This window comes from Colias philodice, chromosome 8 (genome assembly GCF_061535455.1).
Source record: "Colias philodice isolate Cphi_HAF_F1 chromosome 8, ilColPhil1 Martin Lab GWU primary, whole genome shotgun sequence".
Lineage (NCBI taxonomy): Eukaryota > Metazoa > Arthropoda > Insecta > Lepidoptera > Pieridae > Colias > Colias philodice.
In genome coordinates, this window is record NC_143093.1 from 8,458,879 (window position 1) to 8,471,420 (window position 12,542).

Below are 12,542 nucleotides of genomic sequence, written 5' to 3' on the forward strand. Positions count from 1 at the left end.
GCCACTCATCGACACAACAACAATATTATGTAGAACTCAAACGAAGAAAAGATTAAGCATGTGGTAGTTTCAATGAAATTCACTACACAGAGAAAAAATCAGAGCCCATGACAACATAAATAAATACAAAAACAATTACATACCCCCATACTTCCATAAATAACGCACTTATACATCAAGCGAATCTCGTATTCAAAACTGTTTTTGTATTAAAAGATAAGAAAATAACAAGCAACAAACAAATACATTTTCACCACTCCATTTCTCAAGTGATAAATCTGGTTTGTTTTTCGCAGAACCTTGCATAGATGCCTTGACCCACTTGTAAGCATCTGCAATCGACACTGCCTCGGGCCAATACGATTGAAACCTACGAATACTGAATCGAGACACTTAAATTATATTCTGAGGACACTTATTAAACGGGCTAGTTTCAATGCTGCGCTTTTTAAAACTGATAATAAACGTAGGTAAAAACATGGCATGGTGGATATTATGTTTGGTTGTAAATTTTTTAATGATTGTTGTTATAATCGAATAATCGATACAGGTATTAGTTGAATAAATATGAAAAATAGCAGTAAGTAGGTAATGCAATAGTTACATATTAATAAAGATTTGTAAATGTTTCTGTCTTAGGAAACCCGTGTATTCCATCCACTCGTACGAGTAAAATTGATACTGTACTAATTATTGTTAGCGGGATATCTCATTAAATGTGTTATTCCAGACCTTTTCTAATAGATCTTTTGGGTTTTTAATAAAAATAAATCACATATTCACAAGCCGATCTTTATACTTTAAAATATATACTATTTGTGAGATTCAGTTTCTGTATGATTTAATTACCAAATGGCAAGTAAATAAATTAAAAATAAAACAAAAGCTTCCCAATCGACAGCTTTAGGCAGCAAGAGATTTAGGGTACCTACGTCAATTAAAAATGCACATATTTTAATTTATATAGGTCATCAGCAATTAAATTATAAAAAAAATACCGCACAAACCGTTCAACAAAAACAAATGATTACCCATAAACCCGAGTCTCATTACGCATTCATACGCGTTTACCCCACGCCTTACCAGTTGCTCTGATTAAATATTTTATAGACGCAACAGTGACCCACGAGCGAGCCAAAACCATTGCGGGCATCATACAAGAGTTTTATTTCTATTACATATATAATTGAATCAAAATATCTTCCCCTGGATTGGCGCCAGAAGCAACAGTTGCGAACATTTGGATGCACTGGAACACGCGTCCGTGGTACGTTTTGGCAAACTGCTGTAACTGTTGTTCTGTTTGATGGGATCGTGATAGAAATGCGAATAAAATGTATTGTGTTCAGTTCGTTGACTGAATCGAATGCCTGTTAAAAGTTTAAATTTAAATTCCTGCAAGCAACAGTTAAGCATTGTAAAGGCCTATCACAGTAGCACTGGGTAGGTATAATCAGTATTATCGGTCTTTGACTTTTTTTTAGGCTTTCACAAAAACAATGTAGATTAAAATAGGTAGCTTATACGCAGCAGAAAACAATTTCACTATTGTTTTAAAATTTAAATTACTTATAAATAAGTCATAGATAAAAAATACATCAGCAGGTAACTTAAATTTGCATTTTAATATTCTATAATTATTAAACACGATTTTTACCGTAACTTCGGTTCATTCTAAATGGCACTTCCATAGTCCTCGATTACAGGGCGGCCACGGGCTGTAAAGTTGTTAACCTCACAAGTTGTGGCAACCATGGAATTATCATTTTATTTTATGGATCTCTTTCATTTTACAACATTAGTAAAAAATACTCATTACACTAAATTATTTATATTTATTTTCCCCTTTATCACGCGGCACTTGTAGCAAGACATCGGTGGTATCATTAATGTTTTCTCTTCAAAATTCTCAAGTATTTCCGACCAATTTATCACCAAAATTTATCTTCATACTTTATTAAGCCTCTTCAATTTAAAAGTGCGTAGGTCCCCGTGCCGCTTTGGGTTGTTCACGTAGGTGCATAGTATTCGAAGCCCCGCTTAAAATTTTAATATAAAAATATATTTTATTCATTTCAACTTTGATAGCGTCATAATATTTGCTTATACATGTCTGCTACTATTCTCATCTCTTCATTATACATCTTTAAACGTTTATAAAAATACTATTAAAGCACAACTGGTAACTGTATCTTATAAACTCGACACTTCTAATTATCTTGATTATAAAAAGATTACAACTGAACAGATTATTTTCTGAGTAGTCAAGATATGACCGTTTGGCTCTAGGTCTACTGAAGCATACGTCGAACCAAAAGTAAATGAAATAATGAAATTAGCTCATTTGAATGGGTTTCTTAGATCAATATAGATAAGCTTCTAAATCAAATTAACTAAGACATTCAAGCAAGAACCACGTATAGTTACTATTGATTATTATCATTGTTCTGCTTGGATTGATATGATTTAACCTCGTTCATTATTGGTCACGGGAGAGTTAATCTAACAAACTGATTTACCACAAGTAATGTCGGTATACCTACATGTTGAATGTGATACTCAAAAAAAAGTTCCAGAAAAGTTTTCTTTTTCTTATTCTATTCAAAAGAGAAAAAGCAAAAGCAGGCAATAGTAGTAATAATAATAGACGATACTACCCAGTAGGTAAGGTGTATACCGTGTACTGTTATGTTCCGAGACTGTATGCATTATTGCTTACAGCCATCCCTCTAACTATCCCGTCAGCACATTCCTTTCCCGCCATATTCCCTACGCATCGCTTATCCATCCGATCCCAGCCAGTCTACTTCCAACATCCTAAGAGCTCGGTTGCCGGCAAACCCATATAAATCTGTGTATTAACCACATATAAGTCTGTGTATTAATTATAGTGTTGTAACTAAGTTTTAAATAATAAATTCTTTTTTAAAAAGAGGTTTATTTCACCTCCCATAACATTTTGGTGGCAGCGGTGGGATACGGAAATTCCAGTGCCGGGCAACCCTAGACTCGCTCCGTATTCCACGTTCCTACAGTCCGAAAATTGTTAAGTGCAAAAAGTTAAGTTCAAAAGTGTGCATAAGTGCTGAACCGGAAGGTTCCAGGTGCATAAGTGTGTGTATTCAAGTGTATCAGCCGGAAGGCGCAAATCAATAAAGCGCAAATCAATAAAGCGCAAATCTACATATAGAATATATTATATTGAATGCCCGTCTGATTTCTGCTGCGTCGGAGTGCTACAGGCGCTCCTCATCCCTGCGCGTGTCCTGAAAGTGGTCCTGCCTGTTCCTGTCTGCAAGTAGCGTCGTATCCGTGTCGAGAGGGTTCCCGAAGATCGAAGACTAAATATAAGTGTTCTAAGAGATATCTATGATGTACCGGATGTTTGTTATCACAACGATTATCGTCGCTGCTCATGCACTGTAAGTCGCTTGTTATTGCTTAACTGTATATCAACATAGTAAGAGAGCCCGTGTATAATTTATGTTTTTTCTATGTGCCGTTATTTTGTACAGATTGATTTAAATTAAAATTGTTCCGCTTCATTTTTAAATATTAAAATATTATGTCAAAATCGCGGGTTGACGATAGTAAATTGTTCATTCCCGTTCCGGAAGAAATTCCTAGCGATAGTGAATCTGTAAAATCTCCCGTGGGCTCACCACGAATTACCAGACAAGCCGCAGCCGCATTAGCTATGGCTGAACTAGATATTAATATTCTTTTTAAATTCATTAAACCCTATGATGGGAATAGGGAAACTTTAAATTCATTTATCGTCAATTGCAATAACGCATACGAATATGCATCCGATAAGCAGAAACCTATATTGTTCAAATACATTTTAAGTCAGTTGAGCGGTAGAGCGGAAGTAGCTTGTTCAATTAAAGAATTCGGGACATGGGAGCAATTAAAAGAATTCTTAAAAACGCAGTTCAGTCAACGCAAACATTATTCTCATCTTTTAACCGAACTGCAAGAAAGCAGGCAGGGTTCACAGGAGACCGTTAGTCAGTATGCATTGCGAGTCGAGACCAATCTTTCTCAACTCCTTACCGAGATATCATTATCCACCACGAAGGCTAAGGAACTTCCGGGTCGAACAGCAGCGATGGAGGATTTAGCCCTCCATCACTTCTTAATGGGGCTACACCCTAGGATTTCCAATATCGTTAGATGTAGATCACCCAAAAATCTTAATGAGGCAGTGAACCTCGCAATCTCGGAAGAACGTATTCAACAAACACTTTATAAACGCCCTCAAGGTGATCAGAAGCCTAACAATCACAATAACGACAATAGGCCAAGGTCAATCAAACCTCAAAATGGTCCTTATCCTAATCAATTCCGCGGAGCTAGATTTAGCGGTCCTCCGCAAAATTCTCAGCCTATATGCCGTTATTGTAAACTCCCTGGTCATGATATTTCGCAATGCAAAAGACGCGAATTCAATAATAATCGATTCAGAGCACAGCACCATCCTACACCCAGAGTAACATATGTAGCACAATCCGATCCTGTAGGTCAGGACGAAATTGACGCATCCTATGGTCACGATGACTCGTCACCAGACCCTTTAAACGAATAAGGGTCTCGCCTCAGTGTCGCACGAGACTAGTATCCAAAGTCGACACAATTCCTATTTCAAAATCCAAGGTCATGCAACAGGGTAACCAGCCCCAAACTGACGGCCTTATCAAATTCGGCTTGACAGCCAATCCTTCGAAATCCAAGGTCATGCAACAGGGTAACCAGCCCCAAACTGACGACCTTACTATATCAGGCTCGACAAGCCATCCTTCAAATTCCAAGGTTAATCGGAAGAATAACCAATCCCGGGTTGTAAAGCCACAAGTCCCAACGTTAACGACATCTATAGTAACCAAAGATGTCGATCGTGAAGTTTATGAAATCAATTTAGACACATCCAAAAGGCTATTGCCGCATGTCCTATTAGAGTCTCCAGTTTCCGATATTCCATTGTCTTTATTAGTAGATTCTGGTTCCGCTATTTGTCTTATCAAGCAATCTAGTATTATTAAATATCCTAATTTGACTAAGGAACCGATTAACCTCAAGGGCATTGACCCTGGCGATGAACCAACGCTGACGGAAGGTCACTTCTTACTCGGTCTTAAATTAGTTCATAATAAATCAGTAAAATTCAAATTCCATGTTATTAAGCAAATTAATTTACCGTATGACGGAATAATTGGTACAGATTTCTTAACAGCTTTTGGTTGCAAAATTGATTATATTCATGACACCTTAAGGATAGGTAACTTAGATGTCAAATTGCATTTTGTTGATCCTTGTTTTATTATTCCTGCTCGGACCGAAACTGTGATAGAGTGTTCAGTCCGCAATGCCAATCTTAAAGAAGGCGTGATTGTAGACCAACACCTTTCTGAAAATCTACTAATTTCCAATTGTATAGTCAAAGTCAAGGAAAATAATCGCGTAAACCTGACGGTTGCTAATATTTCAGAATCTCCTATTACGGTAAAATCTAATTTAAATCTCGATATAGTTCCTTTAAATCTTACTGCATTTCAAGTAAACAATAATAATTATCATAGTGTATCTAAACGAATTCAAGAAATAATTAAATCCTTAAAATTAGACCATTTGAACGACGAGGAATATAATTCCCTCACAGAACTTTGTTCTCAGTATGCAGATATTTTCCATCTCCCAGATGATAAGCTAAGCCACACTACAGCCATAGAGCACAAGATTCAAACTAGTACCGATGTCCCGATTCATACTAAATCTTATCGTTTTCCCGAATGTCATAAAAAGGAAGTAGAAACACAAATACAGAAAATGTTAACTCAAAATATTATTGAACCGTCTTGTTCTCCATGGAGCTCACCCATATGGGTGGTGCCTAAAAAGGCAAATTCTCAAGGTCAGCCACAATGGAGAGTTGTAATCGATTATCGAAAGCTGAACGATATAACAATCGGTGAAACTTACCCAATTCCACAAATCAATGAAATTCTTGATCAATTAGGTAAAAGTAAATATTTCTCTACTCTTGATTTGTGCTCTGGTTTCCATCAAATTCTTATGTCTCCTTCAGATGCTCAGAAAACAGCATTTTCCGTCCCTCAGGGACATTTCCAATTCAATCGAATGCCTTTCGGGCTGAAAAACGCCCCATCTACCTTTCAAAGGCTAATGAATAACTGCCTCTCTGGATTACAAGGCAGCCGTTGTTTTGTCTATCTCGACGATATCGTCACTTACTCCTACGACTTAGCAACGCATATCAATAACCTCCGAGCTGTATTCGACAGACTCAGGTCCTTTAATTTAAAACTCCAGCCCGATAAGTGTCAATTCTTACGAAAGGAAGTTACATACCTAGGGCATGTGATTGGAGAAGATGGTGTCAAACCCAATCCAGATAAAACTAAATCCGTGACCGGATTTCCTACTCCGAAAAATCCGAAGGATATCAAATCATTTCTAGGCTTAGTGTCTTATTATCGTCGTTTCATTCCCCATTTCGCAAAATTAGCAAAGCCCCTCACCAGCCTTCTCAAAAAGGACGTTCCTTTCAAATGGGAAAACGAACAAATGCTAGCTTTCGAATCCTTAAAAGATAAACTCGTAAATGCTCCTATTTTAGCTTATCCAGATTTTTCACGGCCATTCCTATTAACGTGTGACGCTTCCAATTTCGCCATCTCTGCCATCCTGTCCCAAGGCCCAATTGGACAGGATCGTCCAATTGCATTCGCCTCACGCAGTTTGAACAAAGCCGAGTGTAATTATAGCGTCACAGAAAAAGAATGTCTAGCAATCATTTTCGGAACAAAGACCTTCAGACCGTATATCTACGGTCATCGTTTCACAATCATTACCGATCACAAGCCGCTGCAATGGCTTTTCAATTGCAAGGATCCAGGTTCCCGCCTAGTTCGTTGGCGTCTTAAACTTGAGGAATTCGAGTATGAAATTCAGTATAAAAAGGGTAAATTTAATGTAAATGCCGATGCCCTATCTAGATATCCTGTTAATCCCGTCCTTCCTGAAAATGACGTAGATTCAAATCAACCTAACGACGGATCTCACATTGATGCGTTAGATAAAGACCTCATGGACCTCCTTGTTTCACCTCCATCGTTTCAATTAGACAATATTAGTCCGGGTTTTCCCGAATTTGAACTGCCAAGCCCATTAGAGCCTAACCGAAACTTACCTGACCAAACAGTAGAACCACAACCTTCTACGAGCTGGCAAAATCCTGAAACCTTACCTGCAGTCATTCCAAATCCCGAAAATCCTGAAGACTTACCTGCTGTTATCCTTGACTCCGAAAATCCTGAAACCTTACCTGGCGGTATCCTTGATCCTGAAATCCCTGTAACCTTACCTGCTACATCACCGAATCCGGAAGGTGCAGAATCACCTGAAATTGTAACAGATGAAACCTATAATAAATTTCTAAAATCATCACCTAGACAATATAATACACACATCAAAGAACATAATGAGACCTTATTAAAATCAATACAAAAGTTAATCGTAATACCAACCTCTATAGACATGGATGAATCCATGCCATATGCCTGCGATGTCCTCAACAATTGCCCAAATCCTGAACGTGAAGAATTCCTTAAGTTAGAAAGATCACTGTGTTCATTCTTACCGCTAGTAATCGATACCAAGACATACATTTTCTTATTTACAAAGGTTCACCATTTTGACGATCATTCCTATCCGGATATCTTCAAGGCTCTTAAATATTTGCGTGATCAAGTAATGATGACATATCCAACTGTTAACGAAATTGCTATTTCCGATTTTAAGAATCCATTCGATAAACATTCTTTTGTTAAAATATATAATATGTTAACTTATCTCTTTGACGGAACAAATATCATAATTCACATATACAAGAATAATATAATTTATCCAACCCTTAGTGAAATTCCGAAGATTTTAAAAGAAAATCATGACCTACCAATTGCGGGACATTTAGGTTGCTCAAGAACACTGAATCGAATTAAGGAAAGGTATTATTGGAAAAACATGGGCTCTGACGTTGAAAATTACATCAAAAACTGTCAACTGTGTCAGGCAAACAAAGCCCTACGTAAAACAAATAGAGCGCCAATGGTTATAACGTCGACGTCAACATCACCGTTTGAAAGGTTAGCAATTGATATAGTAGGTCCCTTACCGGAGTCCGGCTCCGCCAAATATAAATTTATCCTCACCATGCAGGATGACCTAACGAAGTTTTCATTAGCTTATCCATTGCGTAGTAACACAGCCGAGGAATCAAGCGAATGCCTCGTTCATTTTATTTCCCTATTTGGAATACCAAAACATATACTTACTGACCAAGGGACTAACTTCACTGCAGATTTATTTAAAAGGACCTGCGAATTTCTTAAAATCAAGCAACTCTGGTCATCCCCTTATCACCCTCAAACGCAAGGCGCGTTAGAAAGGTCTCATTCTACGCTAAAAGAATATTTAAAATCCTATGTAAACGAAAATCAAGATAATTGGCCGCGTTATGTATTCACTTCAATGTTAGCATATAACTCCGCCGTACATTCCACAACTCATTATTCACCGTATGAATTATTATTTGGTCACAAACCTCATATCCCTAGCTCTATATACGATAGCTCAAATACTACTTACCCGGAATACGTAAAAATGCTACAGCATAGAATGAAACATTCGAGAGATAAAGCTCTAGAATTTATCAACAAATCTAAAATAAATTCCAAAAATTATTATGATACACACACTCGGGTTGTTCAATATAAGGTAGGCGATTACGTTTTATTAAAAAATCATTTAAGGCTGCGAAAAGCCCTATCACCGATATGGAAAGGTCCTTACAAAGTTGTGAAAATTAATGGAAATCATACACTAACATTATTGATAAATAGGCGCCATGTAACCCATCACTATGATGAAGTCAAGCTAGCTAATTGCCCCGGCGACGCCTAAATTATAAACTGTATTATCTTAATTATATCTTAGTTATACTAAAATATATTGTTTTATTATTATGCGTAATTTAATTAATATGCGTGACGCATAAACGTACTTTATACCTAGTTCTCTTCATCCCAGACACTAATATAATCATCATAGATAAATACTAGATTTAATTATAAATATTATATTATCTACACTCTATTTCCAGTGCAATGGCTCATGGTCACCCCGAATATGTACATCGAATCAACTCCAGTTCCGGTGTTTACTTTGACCCGATTGGGAAATTAAATATAAATGTAGGCTATTTAGATATAGTAACTCCCTTAGATATATCTTATATAAATCCGCATATAGCAAACATTAACTCGTTTTTAAGCACATTACGTTTCATATGTTACAAAATCCAGGCTCATTATCCTAATAACACTGAATGTAGTTATTTACTAGAACCTCTCAAAACCCGATATAATGACATAGTATCGGAGTATTCTTCTTTTTCTCACTTGATCAGTAGTAAGTTCAAACGAGGGGCTTGGTTTGCTGGTATTGGCACACTCTCCAAAACAATATTTGGCACTTTAGACGAAAATGATGCAGTAAAATATGATAACGCTATACAAGCTGTACAAAATAACGAGAAAAAACTGAGCTCATTGCTAAAAGAAAATATTTTAGTCACATCTTCTACCTTTTCTAAATTCAATTCAACATTATATGATATAAAAAGTAATGAGGCCAGTCTCGCAGAAGCTATCGACAAACTCTCTTCTCAATTTCAGAATTTTTCAAACCTTTCAATTAACTTAAATATTAAATCGAAAATTGATAATATATTAGCTCGTCTCGAAGCGTCAATGCTGACGATATCATTCCGATTAGAAGACATAACAAATGCCATCCTATTCAGTACACAAAACGTTTTACATCCGGCTATATTAACTCCCACGCAACTGTACCAAGAGCTTGTCGATAACTATAGACACATACCCGTAGATCGTAAGTTACCTTTAAGTATAGAATTAAATAATATACATTTGTTATTAAACATCTCTAAAGTTATTTGCTATAGTTTTAGTAACAAGATCATTTTTGTATTACGAATTCCGTTAGTTGGCATACAAGATTATAAATTATTTCACTGTTTAGCCTTACCTACTCCGCATAATGGAGATAAACCTAATTCCTTTAGTTATGTAATTCCTAGTATTAAGTACATCGCAATAACCACTGATAATTCATTATACTGTACATTAGATTCTATCAAATATTGCACCGTTATAAACCCAAATGAGCTCATATGTGACGTCACGAGTGTACACTCAACAACTTCAAATCCTCGGTGCGAAAGTGAACTATTAACAAATGTTGTAAGCGCCCTACCAGTCCAGTGCCATACAGATTTTATATTCGGAAATGTAACAATTTGGGAACCTATTTCTAATTATAACTGGATTTACGTGCAATTCCCAAAAGATAAATTATTTGTAGAATGCCGCAATAGAAATAATGTAATATTAACCATTTCAGGAACGGGTATCCTGAATATCCCGAATGATTGTGTAGCTCATAATAAAAATATTCGGCTTATACCTAAGTTCAAAGACATGTTTTTAAATGTAACGCCTGCTAATTCCGACTTTAATATAATTAATGACTCATGCTGTAATAATATAAGTAATTTTAAAACTGAAAGGAATAATGAGCCTCCTATGCATTTAAAGGATATTAATTTGGACATTTTTACAGTAAAATCAAAACGTAAATTTGAAACGATTTCGGACGACATAGACGAAATCATTAACCAACATCAAATAATTAAATATGAGACCCATTATTCTATAATTTTAATTCTAGTAATAAGTATAATAATTATTTTTCTATTTTATAAATTAGCTTTATACTTAAAAACCGGTAACTGTTCTCGTTTCCTTCACACACCGCCCGAACCTGAAAACATTCCGATACCAAATATCCAAGAAACCCCTCCGAGAAAATCCGTTTCATTAGAGAGTTCAACCCCTTTACCTAAGTCCGGACCTAGCACCAGAATTAATTATTAATTTCGTATTTTTCTTTAGTTCCGCTCCAAATCTAAACTACGTAATGTTTTAACCCCGTAGTTTAGACTACCCCCGGGAGGTGTTATGTTCCGAGACTGTATGCATTATTGCTTACAGCCATCCCTCTAACTATCCCGTCAGCACATTCCTTTCCCGCCATATTCCCTACGCATCGCTTATCCATCCGATCCCAGCCAGTCTACTTCCAACATCCTAAGAGCTCGGTTGCCGGCAAACCCATATAAATCTGTGTATTAACCACATATAAGTCTGTGTATTAATTATAGTGTTGTAACTAAGTTTTAAATAATAAATTCTTTTTTAAAAAGAGGTTTATTTCACCTCCCATAACAGTACGTTGATTTTGTAATTTCTCATTACGTTCCTTACTTTGTTAGATCAGTGTTTCTTTATGAACTTTTAAAATAGATAAATAAACTCAAAAAAAAATTAAATGTAAGTAATGATACAGCTCCTACTTAACTACAAAGATGTCCTTAAAAATCTGAAGGACCTGAATATTAAGAAGAAGAAATTTTAAATCTACTCCTACATCGACTACAAAATAAGTGAAAACATTCACTGACATTTAAAAATGGAAAATATTTGACGAGAAAATCTTCGTAGCATGTTCATACAAATGTAAAGGGCGAAGAATGACATTTTGAAATGTTTATTTTATCTTCAGGAATATTCCCTTGTCAGCAGAAATGGTGTTGTATATTCTCTGGTTTATTGACGGCTCTACAAATGTGAAATAAAAATTAAGGATAACTGTAGCAGGTACTACGCTACTACGCACGTAGCACGTAGATGTGACGTAGGCACGATCTATATTATTAAATTTTAGTAACCCCTGTTGTGAGGATTAAATAAAAATGATTTTATTATTATATTTTCCTATTTCACATAGTGTAAATTACTAACATAAATTTAAAGTTGTTATATTCTACACGATAGGAACGACGAGTAGTAGTAGTCCTGCTTGTAGTAAGTAGTAAGTAGGTACACTAATAGGTAGGTACTAAACTTGGCTTGCTTATTGGCAGTGTTAGAGTCTTGACTCTAACACTGCTCTTGGTAGAACTAAAAGTTTTGAGGCACCTACTGGCATTGAGACAACTGGTATTATTACCAGTAATTACCAGTAATCTACAATATTAAATTTACTACTTATCTATAACCGCTGCAGCTGATAATAATAACTACAGCATCTAGTAATGATTGGATTGTAACATAAACTTCAATATATTAATATTCGAAAAATTTACCGAGACTAGTAAAAATTGAAAATTCGAATGCTCTATCATGAGTGGCCTAGCAATCTAAGACATCGCCACTTTAGTACGCGGGTTCGAATGCCGTCTTAATTATAAAAACTTGTACTAAATCCCTTATTGCACGCCTCATAAGCGAAGCGTTGAGGTGGGTACTACTGTCACTTCGCGCAAAACATCTGATTTTTCAAACTTAAAATGTCTTTATGTATCATACATTGCACTTGTA

The 12,542-nt window shown here is 36.0% G+C and overlaps 1 protein-coding gene across 1 annotated transcript in view; it reads right to left on the reverse strand.

Annotated features, from left to right (window-relative positions):
- Tsen54 (tRNA splicing endonuclease subunit 54) overlaps positions 1 to 12,542 on the reverse strand; it is a 150,458-nt gene that overhangs the window by 17,602 nt on the left and 120,314 nt on the right. The window lies entirely within an intron of this gene.